The sequence below is a fragment of the Capricornis sumatraensis genome, chromosome X, assembly GCF_032405125.1.
Source record: "Capricornis sumatraensis isolate serow.1 chromosome X, serow.2, whole genome shotgun sequence".
Classification (NCBI taxonomy): Eukaryota; Metazoa; Chordata; class Mammalia; order Artiodactyla; family Bovidae; genus Capricornis; species Capricornis sumatraensis.
The window spans coordinates 105018417-105040909 of record NC_091092.1 but is presented as its reverse complement, the minus strand read 5'-3'; the positions used below and the strand labels follow the sequence as shown (position 1 = coordinate 105040909).

At 44.1% G+C, this 22493-nt stretch overlaps 1 protein-coding gene and 1 non-coding gene across 2 annotated transcripts in view; one reads left to right on the top strand and one right to left on the bottom strand.

Moving 5' to 3' along the window:
- Positions 1 to 22493, top strand: part of TSPAN7 (tetraspanin 7) — a 129362-nt gene that overhangs the window by 71761 nt on the left and 35108 nt on the right. The window lies entirely within an intron of this gene.
- TRNAR-UCU (transfer RNA arginine (anticodon UCU)) lies at positions 1869 to 1941 on the bottom strand. Its single transcript has one exon. It is a non-coding gene; the product is annotated as a tRNA-Arg (tRNA).

The following is a 22493-nucleotide window of genomic DNA, read 5'->3' as shown; positions in this document are numbered from 1 at the left end:
ATGGTTTGTCACAGAATATTGATTATAGTTCCCTGTGCTATATAGCAGGACCTTGTTGTTTATCCATCTTGTATATAATAGTTTGCAGCTGCTAATCCCAAACTCCCAATCCTTCCCTCCCCGCCCCTCCCCCTTGGCAACCACAAGTCTCTCCTCTATATCTGAGAGTCTGTTTCTGTTTCATAGATAGGTTCATTTGCGTTGTATTTTTAGATTGCACATATAAGTGATATCATATGATATTTGTCTTCCTGACTTGCTTCACTTAGTGTGATAACCTCTAGTTGCGTCCATGTTGCTGCAAAGACTTATTTCATTCTTTTTTATGGCTGAGCAATATTCCATTGTATGTATATATGTATGTGTGTGGTGTACATCTTTATCCATTCACCTGTCAATGGACATTTAGATTGTTTCCATGTCTTAGCTTTTGTAATTGGTGCTACTATGAACATAGGGGTGCATGTATCTTTTTGAATTAGAATTTTGCAAAGACATTTTCTTGAACGTGCCTTCTTAAAACATTTATCTTTTTGGTCTTGGTTTTGTTTTGGGGAGCAAAGTAGAATAAGTTCACTTGTATTTGCATGTGATAAACAAATTTTTTAAAGAGATCTTTAACGATTTGCTGATGCTAAAGCCAGCTCAGTTTAAACTGTTAAGGAGAAGATGTATTTTAGTTTTCTAAGAAGCAGGTCATCCTCATTCATTCAACCATCAGCTAGTTATTGAGTACATCCTTTGAATAAGACCTTACTACAAAGTTAGATAATACCTGAATTTGGCTTTAAGAGCCATAGTCCAATAATAGAAGCTATGTACACAAATGGTGGTTACAAAGTGGACCAGTACGCCTATAGATGGTAATAAATTTAAATTTTAAAAGTGCTTCTAATGTTTTTTAGTGAAGTAATTTTTGCATCGGAAAACTTTTGTTAACTGGTTAGTATAGAATTTACAGTGTTGGCTGAGGTAGAGATTCAGCTACTTCTCCGAGTAAATCTAGATGGTGAATTTCATCATGAGAAATTTCTTCAACATACACATTCACAAAGAAAGTATATTCTCTGAATTTTTTAAAAAAACTTTTTTCTCTTTATCCATTTGTTATGGAATTTGAAATTTGGATATTTTGTTCATGTCATTGTGAGCTAATTATTGGATCATATAGCTAATGGAGCATTTCTTATTTATGAGTTAGTGCCATCCGGTCTCTTAGGTTTTGTTTTCCTTTTATATTTCCCAGGACTTTCTCAATTTGGATCAAGTAGTCTTCCCTGGGAGCTCAGATGGTAAAGAATCTGCCTACAGTGCAGGAGACCTGGGTTTGATCCCTGGGTTAGGAAGACCCCCTGCAGAAGTGAATGGCAACCCACTGCAGTGTTCTTGCCTGGGATAATAATCCTCAGGACAAAGGAGCCTGGTGGGCTACAGTCCATGGGGTTGCCAAGAGTTGGACATGACTGAGACACTGACACTTTCACTTTCATGCAGACCATAGAAAACATATATTTAATACCTATAGTTTGTATTGCTGTTTTGTTTTTAAAATGCTTATCATTTTTAAAGATCTTTTATTCTGGGTTTTTAGATATCTACCTCTTTGCTAATATATATATTTTTAAATTTTGTGACCTAACTCCTGCCTTCAAATTTTATTATATTAGAGATGACTTACAGATGCCTACGTCAGAACTAGTTCATTCATATTAGGAAAAGATTGATGTCAGATAGCACTATTATCCTAGTTCATGGTGGTTAATACTTGGAAAGTATGCTAATCAAAATATTTAGAATGAGTCATTCTCACTTTTTAACTTTTATTTAAAATTATCTTTTGGCCACGCCTGTGGCATGTGGGATCATAGTTCCCTGACCAGGTATCGAACCTGTGTACCCTACATTAGAAGTGCAGAGTCTTAACCACTGGACCACCAGGGAAGTCCCTTGGGTGGCTTTTAGGAATGGGCAGGAGAGAGTCTCCATGATAGCAGCATTCCTGATTCCTCTGTCTGCTTAGGGACTTTATTCTCAGCATCCAGAGTTTTTGCCTTCTTGCCCCCTTTCCTTCATGAGGGGCCTCACATTTATTGACACAGCTCTTTACAGTATCCAGAGGGTCCTCATAAAACTTCTTTCCAGCCTCTTGGTGCTTTGTGAGATAGGCCAGGGACATCACAAAACTGAGACTCAGAGGTGTAAAAACTAGCACTTGAACCTCAGCTGTCTGATGCTGCTAACCCTCAACTGCCTGTTATATAAGCTGATATGAAGCCGTGGTCAGGAGGTGTCTGGGAAGTGAGCCCTTCTGCTCACTTGAACAAATGTGAGGACACTTACCTCAGACAAAGGCCACAAGAGAAGCAGGGTGTGGTCCAGCAGGCAGGGCCATAGCCCTGGTTCTGACTGCACCATGAACATCCAGGCAGGGGTCACTGTCTAGTCCTGGAACTTTGATATCTGCTGACTGGATTCCATGCAGCTTCTATTATTGCCCTCTCAGATCTTCCTGGTTTGATAGCAACCTTCCACAGAGGGTCCTTCTGTGATTTCTGGGGCTTCCTCGATGGCTCAAGCATTAAAGAATCAGGAGATGCAGGAGACTCAGAGTCGATCCCTGGGTCAGGAAGATCTCCTGAAGGAGGAAATGGCAACCTACTATGATTTATGATTTCCCACTACAAAAATAAAGGACATCTTTACCCTGAACCCCAAAGTCTGGAAAAGAGCTAATTAATCTAGTCAATGAAATCGATTTGAGGTTAATTGTGTTTATTTTATTTTTACTTGGCCATGCCATGCAGCATGCGGGATCTTAGTTCCCTGACCAGGGATTGAACCTGTGCCCTCTTTATTGGATGTGCAGCATCTTCACCACTGGACCACTAGGGCAGTCCCAATTTTAGATTAATTTTAAAGGAAACATGCCCCAAGACCTAGTTTGAATTTTGCACTCAAACTTGAGTGGAGGAAGGATTTTCCAGGAGATGCGCCTTTAAAGAAAGTAAACTGTCGTGGACTATCTCTTCTGTTAAATTTTGTTGAATTTTGGCACGACTTTTAGGGGCAGAGGCAATGTCCGAAAAGGATGTTGCTTCTGAACTATTTCCATTTCCCTGAGAAAGATGGTGTAGGTCTCTGGTTAAATCACTTGTGAAACTGACACCACTTCCCATCCTTTATTGATGAAAATTAATGATATTTCACTTTAGAAATGTCCTTGCCAGAAAGAGAAGAAAAATAAAGCAGGCTTTGGAAACCTTGAGAAAAGTGATACTTAATGTTTGTTGATAATTAAGTGATACTTAATGTTTGTTGAAAACTTACTGTATGCTCCACGCTGTGTCACCCCATTTAATCCTTTGCAGAACCTTGTATTATGCTACCTTTTTAGATAGTAATTTAACAGATAAGGAAACTGAGGTAGAGAGTGTGTGGCTCCCCCATTGCAAACTCCAGAGAGGGGTATACAGGCCTTAGATGGTGACTAGTACACCCACAAATTTCACTGCAAGCTTCCAATTTCTGGTCAAGGATTCAATTAGTCATTTCCAGATAAAACTTGGAAAATTCCTTACTGGAAGCTCCACGTGTGTGTGTGTGTGTGTGTGTGTGTGTGTGTGTGTGCGTGCGTGCGTGCGTGCGTGCGTGCGTGTGCACGTGCACGCGCTTAGTCACTCAGTTGTGACCAACTCTTTGCAATTCCACAGACTATAGCCCGCCAGGCTCCTCTGTCCATGGGATTTCCCAGCAAGAATACTGGAGTGGGTTGCTGTTTCCTTCAGGGGATCTTCCTGACCCAGGGATCAAACCCATGTCTCCTGCATTGGCAGGCAGATTCTTTACCACTGAGCCACCAGGGAAGCCCTACCTACTATCATGCACACGCTTGCTGATTGGGAGGTTATTTTCCAAACTTCTGGATTGTACTCTAGCCTCAGACAGGCCACATTTGAGGCAAATAGTGCAAAACCCTCTTGCTGTTGATTAGAATAAGAATATCTGCCCTCTCCACACTTGAATGAGTCAAGCCACTTAGCCATAAGACAGAAGCTGTTTCTTTTTTGTTTTCTTTTCCTCTTGCTCAAATTGTTTCATAACCAGTACTCTGACTTTGAGTCAGAATAGCTATTATTCACCCTTTCCTGGTAGAGAAACATTTAAAATTGCAGATTAAGCTCTGTTCCAAAGAGTTGTTGCTGTTCCCAGTCAAATGTCTTAACACTCAGGATCAGTGAGACCACCAGGCAAATCTCCAAGGTTATGTTTGGATGAGAATTAACACAAAGACAGTATGGAAATGTGCAAAAAGTTGGAACTCTATTCCTAAGGCCACTGATGATACCAATATTGAGGTCAGTGCTGAGGCACCTGCTGGAATGTGCCAGGCCGGGGGTCTCCCAGGTCCTGTATCCCCTTGTGACCAATAGTCAGGATGAGGGCCAGGCAGGGATTTTTTTCCCCATTCCTTCTCTCATCAGACTATTGTCCTGTTGTAGAAACATCCCAGGGCACATTGCCAAGCTGTCACAAAGTGTGTGCCTGTAAGAAATTACCCCTTCATAACTCAACATCATTGTTGCATCCTGATTTTCTGAGAGGTTTTTCCTTAGCTGGCCAGACTGGGAGTTCCTGTGTCCTGCCTGTGATCTCAGCTTACTGCTGCTTTATTCTGCAAACTGGCCTTTGGGTATCCTAATGGGCAGATTTCATTCCTGTCAAATTCCAGAAGTGCTTGTAAGTCTCTTATACTTCAACTAAAACAAACAAAACTCAAAGTGCAGTTTTTAATTCCTGTGACCCATGAGTTCCCGTGAATCCACTTATTCTGATACGGCTTTAAACCTCAGACACTATGGCACATATTTGCTTCCGCTAAGACTTCCCCAGTTGGCTTCCATTTTACATGTTCAAGGTGGTGTCTGTATCTAAGAGATACATAATCTTGCACCTTCGGTCCTAAGCTTAGAAACGTCATGACGGGCATTGCCTCAATTCCATTCTGAGTCCCTAGGGTGGCCCAGTTCAGTAGAGCTTGTTTTCCTTCCCGCACCGCTTTATGATTGTTATGGTTGGGGACGCTGAACTCAGATTTTCCTTCCCGGTTGCCTCTTGAAACGCTGCCATCTTTCCCCACAGGAGAGCAAGCCCCTGCTGATAGGAAATCTCTCCATGTGCACGTGGCTGCTTGCCAGCATCGATGGCTGCCAATGGTTTTGTCTAGTTCCAAGCAGTTGATTTTCCCTGGATGGTGGACTGGGCCACACAGCTGGCCCGTGGCACAGTAGGCTCTTTATTGAGACATGATTCTTTGTGGAGAAGTTCCTCTGGTGTGCTTAGGGTTCCCACACACATTTGTGACAGTTGAGTGATGCAAAAAAAAAAAAAAAAGCTTTTCATGTTGCTGTGGTTTGGGGCTTATTGTGAGGCAGAGGATATGTCAAGTTTAGGGTATGCTGCAGGCCCCTCAAGACGTAATGGATTGTCCCAGCCCCAAGTGGGCCAGGTGGCTGTTACATTGGTGCTGGAGCCGCCCCGTGAAACCACTCCCCCCACTCTCTAGAGCCTGTTGAAGAAAAGTATTAAGGATTCCGCACTGTGTGCCCTGACTTGGGGCCCTGGCTAATAACTCTGTGAGGGCGAAAACAGGGCAGCTCCCTAGAACTGGGGGCACCTTTGGGAGCTGAACCTCTCTCCCCTCTCACTCCCCAATTCTGGAAAAATGCTGCAGCCTCTGATCTTCTATTTTTTAATTGAAATTGTATGGATTTTTGTCCTTAACTCTATGTGGTGCACTCTCTAAAAACACAGAGGGCAGGAGGCCCTCTGAGGTACAAGGAGTGCTACTTATAAAAAAGTTTTTCAGTAGAGTAGAAAACACTAGGATACATGCTCAGAGTGAGGGTAAGTATTGCTTTGAGAAACCCTCATTTACGTTGTATATACAGGGTTTCGGTATAAATCTTATTTCTTACATAGATTGATCGTGGTCAAGTCTGAAACCCTTGACTGTGAGATGAATCTCAAATTGTCTCCCATTCCCATAAATAGAGTCCCTGGTGGCTCAGATGGTAAAGAATCTGCCTGAAATGCAGGAGACCTGGATTCGATCTCTGGGTTGGGAAGATCCCCTGGAGAAGGAATTGACAACCCACTCCAGTATTCTTGTCTGGAGAATTACATGGACAGACGAGTCTTGGTGGGCTATAGTCCATACTGTTGCAAAGAATTGGACACGACTGAGCAACTAACACTTTTCACTCTCCCAACAACTTGCTTTTCCAAGTGGCCCCTCTTCTATCCTGCAAAACCTCCAGTGTGCAGAACCAGTCTTAGTTATATAACCTGGGGCACTGCTAGGTCTTAAATCATCAAAGATTAAATCATGGCCACACTGTACTCTCTGAGGTGAAGGATATACTCATGGACTTAAGATGTTTTTATCAGTTACAACACATTGGTTTTTCTATTAATTCTCAGTTAATAAGAAAGCTGGGCCGCAACACAACACTGTAAGCACTTTGGTTCGTTGCCGCTTCTCCCTAGAACCCAGTAGGAGGGTAAAGTGAGCAGCAGGCCGGGACCTTCTCTGGGGAAAGGGCAGGCCTTGGTCCCTTTGGTGTTCATGCTGTGATAGGCAGGGCCTTCCTAGTGGGAGTGGTACAATACCCTGGGCCTCCTACCCAGAGCATAGGTAAGGAATTGTTCTAGCAAGCTCCTCTGAGCCACATCTAGAAAGTATCCTCAAAGACATATTTATTTAGTCTTTAGGAGAATGAAATGAGAACAGTGGCAGTTGCAGTTGCTTGGGTGTTGATTGTTAGGCCCATTATTTCATCTAATCTGCTTAACAACCCTCCCAGGTGGCTGTCATCATCCCCCTTTGAGGAAAAAGAAAACTGGGTGTTAGAGAAATTGAGTAACATCCAGGGTTGCACACCTGAGTGCCAGAGCAGGAAGCCCAGCACATTAAGCCAGCACTCACATGCCATGGGGAGCAGGGGGGCCCCTTTCTACTGATTGTATAGTCCCTCCTGTCTGGAATGTTCTCTCCTGCTTATCCCTTGCCGTCAGAGTCTATTCCATCTGGCAGGCACCAGCCTAAATGTTAACTGTCGTGAAGCGATTTCCTGTTCTCTGTACCCACAGGGCACGTGTTTGTCCTTCTTGCGGCATGGCACATTCTGCTGCATGTTGACTTGTTGTTGTTGCACATAGTACCTGCTCTTACAGTGCAGTTCTCAGTGGATGGCTCTATTGCTGCTGCTTTGGTTTCAGTGAGGAAGTACCCACTCGCATCGTCAGTGGGGCCTGCTTTGGCAATTTCAAGTTCAGGTTCCACCTTTCCTTCATCTCTGAGCAGTGATCCTTGTTCTTTTTTTTTTTTTTTTAATTTGTATTGGAGCATAGTTGCTTTACAATGTTAGTTTCTGCTATACAGAAAAATGAATCAGCCACATGTATGCATATATCGCCTATTTTTTGAATTCCCCTCCCATTGAGGTGACCACAGAGTGCTGAGTGGGGGTTCCTGTGCTACACAGTAGGTCCTCATTGTGCTTGTGCTCACTCATGTCTGACCCTCTGTGACTCCATGGACTCTAGCCCACTAGGCTCCTCTGTCCAGGCAAGAATACTGGAGTGGGTAGTCATTCTCTTCTCCAGGAGATCTTCCTGGCCTAGGGATTGAACCCAGGTCTCCGGCATTGCAGGCAGATTCTTTACCATCTGAGCCACCAGAGAAGCCCCTCACGTTCTCATTGTTTCTATAGTATGTCTGTACTAATCCCAACCTCTCAGTTCTTCTCACATGATTCTTGTTCTTGAGGGATGAGAATATTTCACCTCACAGGAATCACTGTGAAGTGATTTTATATGACAATCATTGATTTTCTGATTGTCAGAAAAGTTCTTTTAGGAACTTCAGCTGTACTGGGATTTTTTTTTTTTAAATATATACCCAAACAAAAATGAACAGATCTGGTTCACTTTTTGCTGTTAACATACCTTCAAGAGTTTTGAAGAGGAATGGGGAGGAAGGCAGGAAAAATAGAAGTAGGTTTAAATATGCCAGTATCAAAACTGGATTTTCTTTGCATTTTGAAAGTCTGAAAGGTAATTGAAAGGTAATTGAAACTTGTTTTACCAGGATTGGACGTCTAGAGAGCTCTCTTTGTAAGGTAAGGAAAGCTCTAATTTCTTGAGCCCCTGCTCTCTGCTGGCTCCACATTCAATGTGCTTCTGTTCCTTCTGGCTTCCCCCCATCCCCCTTTGAAAACTCATAAACATTAAGAACAAAATATGGGAACAAATGGGCCATTCCCAAGATCACATCTTATCACTGTTTTTAGAGTGATGGAAGCTGGCTCCAGGGTACATCAGCCCCAATCTGATAAAGCTGGCTTGACTGCAGGCCCACCTTCCCCTGGGCTTCCCAGGTGGCTCAGCGGAAAAGAGTCCGCCTGCAATGCAGAAGACCCGGGTTTGATCCCTGGGTCGGGAAGATCCCCTGGAGAAGGGAATGGCTACCCATTCCAGTACTCTTGCCTGGGGAATCCCATGGACAGAGGAGCCTGGCAGGCTACAGTCCATCGGGTCGCAAAGAGTCAGGCATCACTGAGCAGTGAGCACACGTGCATACCACCTATCCCCAGAGCTCTTTGTCCGCAGCATTTGTTGTTCAGGGAGAAGCCCTGGAATTTTCTGTGTGGAATAAGAGACTCTTCCAGTGAGTCTCTCCTGAATAAGCTCTCTCCACCCTCTTGCCAAGACTGACTTGATCAGATCACTTGCACTTTGAGATGAATTGCTGTTTTATTGCCTGTTAAGGGTATTTTTTTCTCCCTTAATGCCAAAATTTAACTATGAAATATGCCTTTTAAAGTGACATTTCAGGGACTCTGACATTTATCTGGGAAGGAAAGATTAGAGCAGGATCCCACCTCATGCTTCTCAAATTACATTAAGTAGAAGATCTGCCTGAGAGTTGTGGAGGACTCAGCTCTGGAGGTTAAGTCACAACAGTGAGCAATACATTTCTTTAACACTTTCTAGCTTTTAGGTAGAATCTCAAGCCTGTGAGCCCCTATTTCACGTAATCCTGACTATCATGAGCTAAGTCTGTGATCCCCAACTGACACATGAGAGATGGGGGGCTTTGCCCAAGGTCACACATGAGGGCGTCACATGCGTGCATGTTAAGTTGCTCCAGTCCAGCTCTTTGCAACCCCTTGGACCATAGCTCACCAGGCTCCTCTGTCCATGGGATTCTCTAGACAAGACTACTGGAGTGGGTTGCCGTGCCCTCCTCCAGGGGATCTTCCCCACAGAGGGGTGGAGCCCACCTCTCTTGCCTCTCTTGAATTGGCAGGCAGATTCTTTACCACTAGCACCACCTGGGAAGTTACATTGTGACAGTTGAGTGATGGGGAAAAAAAAACAAAACCACTTTTCCTGTTGCCGTGGTTTGAGTCTTATGAGGCAGAGGACATGTCAGGATTGGGTATGCTGCAGGCCCCTCAAGAGGTAATGGACTGCCCCAGCCCCAAGTGGGCCAGCTGACTGTTATGTCAGTCCTGGGGCCCCCAGGAAACTACTGCCCCTACTCTCCAGGGCCTGTTGAAGAAAAGTATTAAGGATTCCCCACTGTGTGCCCGGACTTGGTTGGACATGGTGTGCAGCCCTGGCTACTAACTCTGTGAGGGCAAAGACAGGGCAGCTCCCTAGAGCTTAAATGTCAGATTTAAATGTAGGGGATTTAAACCCTAGGAGAAATTATGACCCAAGTTGGGCTTTAAAGGATGGCCAGAATATTGATAGGCAGGAAGGAGTGCTTTTCAGGTTGCAGAGAGTGTATGAGCCAAGGTATAGAGTTGAGGCTGTTGGCTCAAATACAAAAGAATATACAAAAAAAGATCGCAAACGGGGGTCATTTCCAGCCACGTGGTTGGTTGCTGAGTCTCAGGAGAAAGGACTCCATGCTAAAACGTGGAATTGAGATGGTCAGGTCAGTCGCTCAGTCATGTCTGACTGTGACATCTTTGGGATTGAGATGTAGCCTAAAATAAACTTGAGTTTCCCTGATTTTACTAAAGAAAGGAAAATTGTTGGGAAGGATGCTGGGCATGAGAGGAAAAAACTTGGTGACAAGAGGACAAAGCACAGGTTAAGAAGGAAAAATTGGGAATTTAAGCCAGTTTTGCTTTCCTGGTAATGAATGAAATGTCGTGAATGCCTTAGAAGTGAGGGCAGAGAGGATGGTTGGTATCTTGCTGTAAAAGACTAATGAGGTAACTCGCCAGAGTTCACAGCATCCCAGGAATGCTCCACGCTTCTGTCACTCCTGTGGTATGAATTTTGCTCTCAGTGTAGGATGGATGCTTCCAGTGGTTGCGATAAAATGAGTGGAGCCCAGACTACACCCCGCTTCTTCTCAGACTGCGCTGACCTCAGTAAACTATGCACAGGAGAGAGACTTGGATTCAATAGGGTGATGCATAGGTTAAAATTATTCCGAGTCACCTGTTTAGGGGATCATTTTGCTGAGAAACTCTGATGCTTCTGACCTTGAGTTTAAGCAGCAGCACTGTTATTCTGGTGGTGCTCTGTGATACATGGGCTTTCCTGGTGGTCAGACGGTAAAGAATCCACCTGCAATGCGGGAAACCTGGGTTCAATCCCTGGGTTGGGAAGATCCCCTGGAGAAGGGATCTCCAGTATTCTTGCCTGGCAAATTCCATGGACAGAGGAGCCTGGCAGGATACAGTCCATGGGGTTGCAAAGAGTGGGACACGATATATGATGACTTGGATTCTGTGATATATAATCTATTTTTACAGCCTTCTGTGACTGCAGGACAGTGATTGGGAATGGGGAGAAATCACACTGACATCAAAAGAAATCTTCGTACAGTATGCCCATAGCTTGGTTTTCACTAATTCAATGTGTTTTTTTAAAAAATTTATTAATTTAATTGGAAGATAATTACTTTACAATATTGTGATGGTCTCTGCCGTACATCTACATGAATCAGCCATAGGTATACATGTGACCCCTCCCACCTCCCTCCCCACCCGATCCCTCCTGGTTGTCATAGGGCACCGGTTTTGGGTTCCTTGCGTCATATATCAAACTCCCACTGACCATCTATTTACATACGGTAATCCTTTTTAAATTTGTGATGTTTTCAATTTTTTAATGATGTTTTAATTTCAGAGTAAATGGAATAGTATCACTGTACACAGCCCTGATATTTTAATTTGTGACATTTGCAATTTCTTGATGATTTTTAATTTCAGAGTAAATGAAATATTATCACTATACATAGTCCTGATAAATTGACTCATGTTCTCCAGAAACTCTCTTACACCCTCCTCTGTAAACGAAATTGTTTAGAGGCCTTTAAAGGGGACACTTTGAAGGTGTCTGGATGGATTGATGAATGACTTGGATTCTAGTCTTGGCTCTGTGTTTTGTTTTTTGGTGTCTGCCTCTAACTAGCTGTGTGATCTTGGGCAAACATTTTGGTTCTCTGGGCCTCAGTCTTCTCATTTATCAAATTGTGGGAGTTGGAGTAAGTGATGATGTTGATGAAGATAATGGCTCACATTGATTGAAAGCTTCTGATGCAGTAGGTAAGTACATCGAGTGCTTTATACATCTTAACTCAATCCTCCTATCAGCGCAGTCAAGGAGGTACTATCACCCCTCACCACACAGGTAACTTGCCACACGTTTGGGTAACTTGAAACAAATCTCTCAGATGCTAAGTGGTATAGACATGATTATTCTAACCCAGGAAAGCTGCCCCTGAGCCTGTTCTCATGGCCACCGCTGCCCCCAGCCTTTCACTCCTTCCCTGATGACATAGGTGACTTCTAATGTGCTATCTGAGGGGGAGAGGGCAGAGGGCTAGGAAACGTCCTGACCTCAAGTGTTGTAGTGAAGCCACCCCAGTCATCTGCACTCATCCTCTGACAATCCCAGGTTGAACCTGCTCTGGCGGTTCATTGCTCCCTTGATGTGTGGCATCTCCTGAGATGCTGGTTCTTTTAGGAACTTTTAGTCCTGCTGCCCTAGAAGCCCTTTGCTGCCTGGCCGAGTCCAACCCCCCCCCCCCCCCCGCCAGCCCTTGACCAGGATCCCTGCAGAAGAATCCCAAGCAGACCTGCAGTGGAAGGAGCTGCCAGACCCTGTGCCTGTTCCAAGAGCTCAGGTTAAAACAACTTGTTAGCACAGATTTGAAAATGAATGAAAACAAGCCTTTTCTCAAGAAGGCAGAAATTTGGCCATGCAGAAAATGAGGAGATGGGTATTCTCTAGCTGCAAAAACCATATGTGGTTTGTTTTTTTAATCCTAAAAGCCAGAGCAGACTTCTGGACCCATAACTATCTAGATGCTTAACAGAATGAAAGACGCTTCCAAGGGGCAATTCGAAACGTAAAAGGATTCTAGGCAGTCTGGGTTCTTGGTAGCATTCATGACTGCGGAAATACTTGAAAGAGTTAATAAGGTCAATATTAATAGAATAACAATGGAATAGATGTGATTTTTGTTTAACATTTCCTGCTTATCAGGCATGAATGGCTACTGAGTACATTAGCCATATTGTCTGTTTCAACCACTCATCAACCTAATGAAATAATAGAGCCATTGTACACGTGAAGAGCTCGGAAGTGTAGGGTTGTGTTTTTTGGTGTCTGCCCAATTTTTGTTCAACTTAGAGTCCTGCGTGTCTGTCACCTGGCAACAAGTTACTGAACTGACAAGTTTCAGACTTTTTATTGGTCAAATGGACTTAAAACTATGGACTTAAATTTTTTTTTTAATTTAAATCTTTTTTGTAATGAAGTATAGTTGATTAACAACGTTGTGTTAGTTTCAGGTGTACAGTAAAGTGATTCAGTTATACATATACATGTATCTATTCTTTTTCAAATTCTTTTCCCATTTGGGTTGTTACATAACACTGAGCAGAGTTCCCTGTGCTATACAGTAGGTCATTATTGTTATCCATTTTAAATATAGCAGTGTGTACATGTCCATCCCAAACTCCCTAACTATCCTTTTCCCCCTGCCTGCCCCCCTCCCATAACCATGCTAGTTCTCTAAGCCTGTGAGTGTCTGTGTGTTTTGTAAATAAATTCATTTGTATCATTTTTTAAAAATTCTGCATACAGGCGATATCATATATTTCTCTTTGACTTACTTCATTCAGTATAACACTCCTAAGTCCATCCATGTTGCTTCCAATGGCGGCATTTCATTCATTTAATGACTGAATAATATTCGGTTGTGTTATGTGTACCACATCTTGGCAGAAAACTCTGACAGAAATCATAACAATTATATTTTTGATCTGTCTCCAGAGTAATGGAAGTAAAAACAAACAAATGAGGCCTAATTAAACCCAAAACCTTTTGCACAGCAAAGGATACCATAAACAAAATGAGAAGACAGCTCACAGAATGGGAGAAAATATTTGCAAACGATATGACCAATAAGGGGTTGATTAGTTTCCAAAATTCACGAACAGCTCATGCAGCTTATAACTATTGGTCATTCATCTGGCCCTTGGTGGCATGTTTTCGAATGAAGCCTTAAAGCTTTGGGGAAAGTCTTCTGGCAAAAAATATAGATACAGGACCATAGAGCTTTTGCTCTAATAGCATTTGTATTGCATGTTCACTAATGAAAGGAAAAGCCCCACAGTTTTGTGGAGAATGGAATGTGGCTGTGGGTCTTATTAGTAAATTTGGTGTGGCCAGTTGGCTCATAGAAATAAACATGTAGAGCTGTGTGGTTTTGTGAAGATGGCATTTGTTTTTGGGCTTCCCAGGTGGCACAGTTGGTAAGAATCCTCCTGCCAATGCAGGAGATGCAAGAGACGTGGGTTCAGTGCCTGAGCTGGGAAGATCCCCTGGAGGAGGAAATAGCAACCCATTCCAGTATTCTTGCCTGAGAAATTCCATGGACAGAGGAGCCTCGTGGGCTACAGTCCATGGGGTCACAGTCAGACACGACAGAGTGACTGAGCACGCATTTGTTTTTACTCTTTCCCTAAGGTGGCAGTAGCTTTGAGTGGAAGGATTGGGAAGGGATGGGTGTGTGCAAAATGGAGGTCCTCAACCAGAGATGTCAGAAACCAGATGAGAGTGATGGGTGTAGCTGGAGAAAAGGAGTTCACACTTACCATTGCTTGGAAGAGTTTTTGAAATTCCAGATTGTCTTAAAGGAGGGCGTGAGCTTTTTTGTGCTTGCCAAAAGGAGTATAATTTTAAAAGATCAGATGCTCCAGTGGCTTCACAGTTTAAGCACATAATGATGTGATTTATGTGCTGTAATTATTTGCATTCCTCTGAACTGAAATGTCTGTAAATTTTAAATCATTGCATTCAAGTGCAATTTGAATGGGGTGTTATTCGATTTTAAAAATTTCACCTTTCAGAGAGAGCAAGTGAGCTGGCGCCATTGCAACATCCTTGCTCTCTTGACTTCCAGAATATTTGTTGCCAGAAATTGGTACCCATGGGAGAGCAGGTTGTTGCAACTCAAGAGTTCTTTACTAGGGTCACTCACATCCCTGTGTGCTCCACTTAGAAAGAACAAAACTGATGTGTGTCTTAAAGATAACTCAACCCCAAAGCCATCTGACCTTCAGAGAGAATTAAGATGCTCTGAGGAAAAGATAGGCATTGAAGTTTGAAAAGGGCTGTCCTGACTAGAGCTTTTCTTCTGATGATGCTCAGCTAGAAATGCAAACATTTGAAAAATTATCCTCACTGCTGTTCTAACACAGAAATTCTGACAGGTTGGTTTCACTAGCTAGAGTCCTTTGGTTACACTCTGTCAATTATTCTCCCACTGGATTAAAGGGAGAGGACACACACAATTAACATACAAACCATCATAGTAAATTTGTCCTGAGTTTTACTGAAGTACATTTCTGTGATACAGAATTTTGTGTCACAGGATTCTGTTTTTAACCCTGTTAATTTTGAAAAGATACCAAATCTATTGATAAAACAAGCATTTGTTCAGTGGGTACTGTAAGCAGGGTGCCATACTGGGGGCTACTGGAAATGTAAAACACAGTGGATCGGTTCCTGACCACTACTGCTTGCATGCTGTTAAGATGACAAAGTGTTGGGATTGACACACACACACTGCTATATATCAAATGGATAACCAACAAGAACCTACCTTGCAGCACAGGAAAGTGTACTCAATATTTTGTAATAACCTATAAAGGAAAAGAGGAGAAGGTGATGGCACCCCACTCCTGTGCTCTTGCCTGGAGGGTCCCATGGACAGAGGAGCCTGGTAGGCTGCGGTCCATGGGGTCACGAAGAGTCGGACACGACTGAGTGACTTCCCTTTCACTTTTCACTTTCATGCATTGGAGAAGGAAATGGCAACCCACTCCAGTATTCTTGCCTGGAAAATCCCATGGAGAGAGGAGCCTGTGGGCTACAGTCCATGGGTTGCAAGCGTTGGACATGACTTAGCAACTAAACCACCACCATATGTAAAACTGAATCACTTTACACCTGAAATTAACATGATATTGTAAATCAATTATACTTCAATATAAAAAAAGAAAAAAGAATAAAATTATATGACATGACAAAAAAAATGACAAGATGGACACTTGGAAACTTTCAAGACAGATCGAAACTACAGTTTATGAACTGACGTGGTTGTAGCAGTGTTTATTGAATAGGTTTTATTTTAACTCTTTGCTTTGGAGTCTTTATTCTCAGGGTTTGACTACTCGAGAGCCCTAGACACCGGATTTCAGCACAGATGGAGTTCTGTAGTTGACAGCAGGTTGTCAACCCTGATTCCTATACATTAGGGTGATGTTGTTAATAAACTCCCTTCAGAGGAACTTCATGTTTGGAGAACCAACTCAGGCCCAAGTCAGATACACAAAATAAAATGAATTAAACTAAGTGTCAGGCAAGTTAGTTTATAAAAGTTACTAATATGGTATAATCAAAAAGACTTGGCCTCTGAACCTGAGCTTTGGGTTTTAGTTCTGTCTTGGGGTCACAAAGAATTGGACACGACTGAGGGACTGAACTGGTCCCTTACGGAATGCGGGACTTTGGTGAACACTTAATTTTCTCTGCACCTGCTCCTTCATCTTGCAAATGGCAGTGTGAATTGTGTGTGCCTCATGGGGTTGTTACGAATATTCAGTGGAATTTTCTGAATGAAAAAACTTTCGAGATGGCAAAGCACATTTCAGACATGAGGTGATATTTTAATGTTACTACTTACATAAGATCCAAGAGCCATTTTCTTCCTCCTGCTGTCTCTAATGATGATATAACACCATTTCTTTCCCTACTCTTTTTCTCCTTGTGTTTTGCAATCCTTCCTCAAAACACATCTCAATCAAGATAAAGATCATCTCTATCACCCCCTCCTGTTAGTCTCATCCCCTCTGTGGATAATCACTCTTATGATCACTATCAATGTAGGTTAGTTTAGGCTCTTGCAATTTAAATGACTGAAGAATCAACAGATGCCAATATTATGTTATCCCTGTGGTGTAATGGGGGGCCCCTGGTGCAACCTCAGACTTGTTTGCCTTTTTTTTTTTAACTGTATCATTTACTTAAAAAAAATTAATACCCTCTAGCATTTTGGAAGAAGGCAATGGCTCCCCACTCTAGTACTCTTGCCTGGAAAATCCATGGATGGAGGAGCCTGGTAGGCTGCAGCCCATGGGGTCGCTAAGAGTTGGGCACAACTGAGCGACTTCACTTTCACTTTTCACTTTTGTGCATTGGAGAAGGAAATGGCACTGCATTCCAGTACTCTTGCCTGGAGAATTCCAGGGATGGAGGAGCCTGGTAGGCTGCAGTCATGGAGTCGCTAAGAGTCAGATACAACTGAGCGACTTTACTTTCCTGCATTGGAGAAGGAAATGGCACCCCACTCCAGTGTTCTTGCCTGGAGAATCCCAGGGACGGGGGAGCCTGGTGGGCTGCCGTCTGTGGGGTCGCACAGAATCGGACACGACTGAAGTGACTTAGCAGCATTTTGGAAGGTGCTTGTTTCATATGTGCTTGGTCCTCAGGCTCTTGCATCTTCCCAAATGGTTGTGTTAACAGATTGCGACACAGCGGGATGCCTTTTCCTACACAGTATTCTCCACAGTTGCCCATTTCTCTCCCGGCAGCCAAGCTCTCATCCTCCTGTCGGCAGAGACCCGGCTGCAGTCCTGGGAGCCGCTGTCGGCTGAATTGGCAACAACCTCAGAAGAGGGCTGGGTTTTAACCCACTGTGGCGATAGGGGCAGTGTAGGCGTGAGGGTGTCCGCAGGAGCCCGCCAACCCCATTGGAAGATTTAACAGAGAATGGCTTCGGTCCATAGAGTGGACTCTGTTCTGGAACCTACATGTTATGTTAGGGTTGTGTCTTCATTGATTTGAGGTCCCTTGGCAGTGAGCTTCAGGTGTGGTCAAGGGCCCAAGCCACATTTTGAGGGAGGAGCTTAGGACAGGATCTGACCTCCTGGGAGTTGCTGACGGTGTACTTTTCCCACCAGGCACCTCAGTTAGGGGTCAGGACTTAACGCTCATGTAAGCGGGTTCTGGCTGCCCGACTGAGGTGACCCCAGGCCCTCTTCTGGGCAAAGGCTTGTGCTGGTGATGGCACTCTCTTAAGAGGCAGTGGCTTGGTTTTCCTTCCCCCAGAATGTCCTAGTGCTGCACACATTATAGAGCATCTAAAGCGAGGCCAAGAAGGTAGACTGCGTTGCAGCCCCTCTCCTTTGTTCCCTGAGGAAGGCCAGGCTGATCAGTGCGTTGCCCAGCTCACAGGAGGTGCAGCTTTGATTCCTGGTTGGGGAACTAAGATCCTGCATGCTGTGTGGTGTGGTGGAAAAAAAAAAAAGAATAAATTAAGCAGCGTTCAAAGGAGATAAGTACAGTGGAGAAAAATAAAGCAGGGAAAGAAGGAAGTGAGAAATGCTGGAGGACCAGGGTTCCCACTTTAAAGAGTCACTAGGGAAGGGCCCATGGAGGAGCAGAGACTTGAATGAGTGATCTTAGAAGTCCAAGCAGAGGGAAAAGCAAGTTGAAAGCCTCAGATAAGATGAGGCATGGGGACATGGTCTTGCCCCCATCGCAGCCGGTCGTGTCAGAGGTCGCCTGACCTGACTCTGGACTCCTCACATTCTCTCCGCCACAGATCTGAAATCAGTGTCCTTCGATCTCTGTTGGATGTTTGCCTTAGGTGGTGTTCTCAAGGGAGGCTTTTGTCACTGTGTGGAGAGACCCAGTCTACGCACATGGAGAAGAATGTGGCAAATGTACAACGGAGGCACAAGCCAGAGCGCTTGCTTCTAGAGGAGGGAAAGGGTACGTCCCTGGTACCTGCCCCCAGAGCTGCCCCCTAGGGTGCCCAGGGCCCTCAAGGAAACCCCGCCCTTTTGCTCCAGATGGCTGATAACACTTTTCCCTGCAACCTGGCAGTCCAGGCTTGTGATACTTTCTTGTTGAACAATGCGAGGTCAGATGAGTTGTAAGAAGAGTTTAGCAAAAATAACAATAGCTGTTGGTCTCAGAGGTCACAATATACCCATGGTGCCTGCTGGCCCACCTGGGCAGAAAGGCAATCACTCACAGTGTGTGCCAAGCCTTCAATGGCTCTTGACGTTGAGTGCCAACATAGAAGATCTGACAGCTTCCCTTGCGCCCAGGAAGGAATGTTGTTGGTCCTTAGCTCGTGTGGAGTATGGGGGCCTCAGCTGATCTCATCCCTTACACGTTCCTTGCAGTCACTTTCAGCCAGTACTCTCTGTCAGTGGGGAAGAATCTCTGCTTTTTGCTGGGAAGCCTTTAAAAAGTTTTTTTTATTATTTTTAAATTTTTATTGGCGTGTGTACAGTGTTATGTTCATTTCAGGTGTACAGCAAAGTGAATCAGTTATACATATATCTACTCAAAAAAGAGTCTTTTCCCATATATGGGAAGCCTGTTTTTCAAAAGAAGGTAAATGGTGACTGTCAGGGAAAGAGGGGACTTAGATTAGTGGCCCCTGAGTTTGGGGTGCCTGGTGACTTTTCGGAACAGCTCATTTGCTAGAGCCCCTGGCAGTCATGTTTGTTTCTAAGCACAACATGGAGGCAAGCATTAACATTTGATGTGGGTACCACACCCGACTGTCGGTGTGTCTTCAGTCCTTTTTATTTGTCCAGACCCCCACCCACCTCTCGCATCCCAGGCCCTCTCAGTAACCTCAGGGCTAAGGTCAGGTGCCTTTTGATTTGTCCTCCATGAGGCTTGTGCTATGAAAGCACTCTCTCTGATCACATTTAGTCATCGAAAGCAAGTGCTCAATGTCATAGTTAACACTCGAGGGGCACATCTGGGGTTGGGCTGGAAATGGGGCAGTGACTTGGTTGCCAGCAGAATGTTCTGGTCCACAGAGTGTTTAAAGTGAGGCTGACCAGGGAGCCTGCTCACAACACCTCCTCTCCAGTGGGAAGGGATTCCCACCTTCAGTGGGAAGGTATTCACAGAAGCTTAGGGTGCAAGGTACTGGGTTGGCCAAAAAAATTGTTTGGTTTTTTCTTACCATGGTATAGAAAACCCAAACGAACTTTTTGACCAACCCAGTGAAATGACAGTCATATGACATAGGTGATGAATCCTAATCGTGTTAAGGAAATGATTATTACCTTGGAGCATCAGGGAAAGCCTCTGGGTGGAAAGGGCAATTTAGTTGTGTTTTAAGGGTCCGGAGGACCTGGCTGGGCAATGATGGGGCAGGAAGGTCTAGCACACAGAAGCAGCCTGTGACAGGCAGGGGTGAGCTTCGGGTAAATAGTGGCGCTGTATTTGTCCACACATAACCAAGTCCTAATCACACAGCTCTTCTGAGAAGCTATGTGCTTATTTTAGAGAGAAAAGATTTCTGATGCAATACACCATTACTAGTAGCATTTTATTGGACACCTTCTTTTTTTAACTTTCAATGTCAGGTTTTTGAAAGAGTCTTTTCCTCTATGTGAAAAGTATGAGGATTGCCTCTGTAGCTTTGTACATTTATCTTTAACCAGCTTCACTGATGCTGAAAGCCAGCCAGGAATGCCTGGCTGAGAAATTGTGGAGAGTGTGCCTATTTGCCTGGGGAAGATGGTGGGATTAGAATAATCAAACCTTCCTTCAAGTGCCATTTCCCCTTTTTAAAGAACACAGTTCATGTTAGTTGTGATGTCATTTCACTGAGCACGTATTGCTCTTACTCTTCATGTGACAGAAGTATGTGGCCTAGCATTTATGCTTGCAGATCAAAGGAAATGTTGTGGGACTTCCCTGGTGGTCCAGTGGTTAAGACTTCACCTTCCAATGCTGGGGGTGAGGGTTCGATCCCTGATTGGGGAACTGAGATTCCCACATACCTCGCAGCCAAGAAACCAAAACATTAAACAGAAGCAATAATGTAACCAATTCAATAAAGACTTTAAAAATGGTTGGGATGATCCTCAGTTCATTTCCAAGGCAAACCATTCAACATCACAATAAATCCAAGTCTCCGCCTTAACCACTAATGCTGAAGAAGCTGAAGTTGAACAATTCTGTGAAGACCTACAGGATTTTCTAGAACTAACACCAGAAAAAAAAAAAAAAAAAAAGGTCCGCACACACTAAAATGACTTCTTTAAAAAAAAAAAAAGGGAAGGAAAGGTTGCTTGGAGTCTGAGAAAGTGGTTGCCCTGGTTCCTGTGTTGCTGCAGGTACTGTTCATTCATGTATGAAAATCTAGGGAGGTAATCAGCCAGGAAAAGCAGAAGGCTTCCAGGGCACTAGGCAGGCTCAGAATGACTTTTCAGGCAATTCTGCATTTGCTGCTAGCTTCCCATCCATAGGACTTCCTTGTTTGGAGACAACAGTCTTTTTCCCTCTAACTTTCCCCATTACTGGCTTAAATAGAGATCTTTGAGGACTGGCCTACTAACACAGGTACCAGGTCTAATACAGTTTCCAACAGAAAATGCATTCTGAGTTACACACTAGTGTATCAGTAATCTGGAATGCAGCCCCATTCATCCATTGGAACATGCCCAGTAGGGGGCTTAGGGGAGGGAGGCCCAGGCCCTAAGAAAGGAGAACGGGAAGACCATTGCTCCCAGGGGCAGTCTGTAAGTTCCATCTCTTCCCATCCCTGCCTTTCCCCATATTTCCTGCATGTTGAACATTAGAAATTGCCTAAAGAGCTCGTGGAAATTGATTCAGAAAGCTGGTTTTCTCATCATGCCCTCTTAAGGTGCACTGGGGCAGTGTAAAGAAAACCAGGCTTGTCTTTCCATCGCTCACCCACCTAGAGGGGAGGACCAAGGACTGGGTAATATTGGGCCAAGAGGACCCCTGCTCTAGAAGGTGGCCCACACAGAAGGCAGAGATGGTGATGGTTGGGAAACTGCCTTGAGGTAGGACAGAGATGAATTTAACTCAGGCCTGTACCACTTAGCTTTGTGGCTTTGATTGAGCACATTGCTGAACCTTTCAGAGCCTCAGTTTTCACAGCCTGCTTTTTATCTGCAAAACAGATGACTAGTAAATGTGACAACCCTATATAGAGGGCACAGTGTGTGCGTGCTCAGTCCTGAGACTCTTTGCGACCCCATGGACTGTAGCCCGCCAGGCTCCTCTGTCCATGGGATTTCCCAGGCCAGAAGATTTGAATGGGTTGCCATCTCCTCCTCCAGGGGATCTTCCCCACCCAGGGGTCAAACCCATGCCTCCTGTGTTTCCTGCATTAGCAGGCAGATTTTCTACCACTGCACCACCTACTCAGCAAATGCCATTCATCACAGGCCCATACACCCAGTTAAGTGTATTTCTGAACTGTGCCCTTAGTTCATGAAGGACTGATCGCATCTCCCTTCCGGGCTGTAGGGCAGTCAGATACGATACCGCTACCTCAGCTGGTGACTCAGCCCATCGCTTTGGGTCACGCCTACTTTGAAAATCAGATGACTCCACAGCTCCATAGTGGTTCTCCTCATGTGTGTTTCAGCCATGGCCTCTCATTCCTCTTCTCTGGGGGAAAACCCAAACTCAAAAGTACCTTAACTTTCCCCAGAACGTGCTACAGTTCTGTTTGCATGTCAAGCTTTACTGATTCTTCAGATTTGTATCTGATGTTTGTGATTGTTAACCTTTCTAGCTCATTCCCATATACACATCTGTTTGTTTTTTTTTTTTTGTCTCCTGTTTTTTAAAGTATCAAGCTGTAGCTGGAACAGAACATGTTTCCATTTCTCTAGCTTTTCCTGCTTGAAATGGGAGAAATAATGGACAGCATTTTTTAGATAAATAAATTGGAAACCAGCCTGCGGATTTGAGTTTTTAATTCTGGCAGCCAAATTCTCAGGGTTGGGAATCCAACCTGGCCTCTGTGCCAGGATGCAGGATACTGGCTTGTGAGCTTTTCTTTGTTAAGTGTCGAGAGTTTGGGAGAAAGAAACTTA